This window comes from Cibotium barometz, chromosome 15, assembly GCF_041138505.1.
Source record: "Cibotium barometz isolate CiBa-2024 chromosome 15, ASM4113850v1, whole genome shotgun sequence".
Taxonomy (NCBI): Eukaryota; Viridiplantae; Streptophyta; class Polypodiopsida; order Cyatheales; family Cibotiaceae; genus Cibotium; species Cibotium barometz.
The window spans coordinates 49,599,830-49,602,092 of record NC_141060.1 but is presented as its reverse complement, the minus strand read 5'-3'; positions in this window follow the sequence as shown (position 1 = coordinate 49,602,092).

The window sequence follows — 2,263 nt, the reverse complement described above, 5'->3', positions numbered from 1 at the left end:
TACTTTCGTTCACTCTCTCTAAAATTAGGACATCCACATTATTGAAATAATATCATTAACTTTTGATTGTATTGGGTCACAATTCATTTCATTCAAAAATTTCCCCTCTAAGTGCTATAATGGGCGGTTGCAAGATGAGGGTACTCACTTTTGTTCACTCTCTCTAAAATTGGGACATCCACGCATCTCGGGCGGAGTACCTCGATCTCGTGATATTGCCATCAATTAAAACACGACACATGCCTCCCAAGCCTAAAGCGACATATCTCGAATGAGATACCAACTAATGCCACGCTAGCATGTCCGGGTTTCCAGTCATCATCCATGTCACCAATACAGGTCACCGCCACCACACTATCTCGATCGAGATATTCATGCCACTCGGATCCACATCAATGCCACGCTGTATCCCCCTAGGCATATTTAACTAGCCCATCTCCACCGTCCATGTGTCTCGAACGAGATATTGAAATAAAATCTCGACCATTCATTGAAATACCTGCGCCAAATGGTAGGAGCCTCTTCTCCCCTTCTTTTGGTCGTTTCTAACTCTCCAGGTGTCCGATTTAAGTGATTCAAAAGTCCTTTTTGGGGGTTTTTGGCCACTCTGTGGATGCAATGGTGATGTTAAAAGCACCAAATTCTTTACCAAACTGCCAGTAAGTGTAGACTGTTAGGAGAGTAGTATCAAATTTTTAGAAAATGTGCCATATGATGACGTAAGCGCCTTTTGCAAACCCAAAAAGTTGAGGGCGACTTGTAGCTAGTGCACATATTTCAATACCTTGTCAGATCCATTTTTTTATAACTTGTGATAGTTTCTTGTCAAGTATACATTTAATGACCTGGTATCTTTTAAAAAAAATTCTAGAGAGAGAAAATACGAGTTTGTAAATTTCTTACAAGGCCCTAGAAATGACCTCCAAAATTTTCTAATGCACAATAAGCATGAGAAGGAGAAGAAGTTGTGGGCTGTTTTTAAAAAAAAGAACGTGCAAAGGTTTTACCATTTGCCTTAGGGTTTCTACCTTTCACATCTCTTCCTTTTCACACTATTCTAGCTTCACATTGTGTTCTCATTTACACTTGGACCATTTTCATACTGGGTGGGATTCATTGTCCATTTGTTCATTATTCATCTACACTTCCTTGGACCATTGGTTCTTCCACACATTTTTGCTTGCTATATGTGTTTGAGGGGAACTCACGCACGCTTTTTAGCTTTTCATATGCTATGTGTGTGGGATATTGGAGATTAATCACATGCCTAGCCTTGATGGTGAGTTTATTCACGCATGATGGTTTGGGCATATTCACACATTATTCAGGCCTTATTCACATGCATTGAGCTTCGTCGAGGTGATTTGTGTGCTGTGTGACCGATTTGATGCATTTTGGGAGTTCACGCACACACTTTCGGCCATTTAGTATATTTTGGGCGTTCACACGCGTGTATTTTGGGCTTTTGCTCACGTGCAGGTGACCATTTGAGCATAGTCTCTCTCCCTCAAGCTTCTTCCAACTTCCAAGTTCCAAGCCACTCACACATAGTCACAAGGGACGGGGGACGGTAACGGGGGACAGGGACGGGAACGGGACGGGGGACGGCCATATGTAGGTAGCAGGGGACGGGGGTAGGAACGGCACTTAAAAATTACTTTGTCAGTACCACCCACTCGCCTATACGAGCAAAGCTTGCATGTCCATGGCTGTGCACCACCTCCATGAGGGGATGGGGTGTGATTGACTTCATCCCACCATGTCCATCCCGTCGTCCTTCTACGGGAAGTTGGAAGTTGAAGAGCCACTGCCACGAGGAGGATGCCATGGATGATGGATGCCTTCTTGTCACTTGATAGCTTGAGAGAAGAAGAAGAAGAAGAAATTTGTATTAACATCTTCAAAAGGCCAAAGTGACCTATGAGACCAAAAGGTTACATCATATCCATGAGGTTGTCATCAATCATTTCTACACAATCACGGTTACTTCTTCCCCACCACATCCACAAATTGAAGGGTAGCAACATATTAGATTGCCTCTACTCGATGGGAAATATAGAATCACATTGTGTTTTTTACCATGATTATGCAGTCTGCATAATCACGTTTCCAAGCAAAACATCAACAATACATTTGTCATGATTCTGCACGGCAAAATTAGGACACCAACCATGAACTCTCGCGATCCTTTCTTCAGCTCTGATTAGAAGTCTAATACCTAATTACATAAATAGAAAGGGTCACGAATTAATTGGCACTTCGG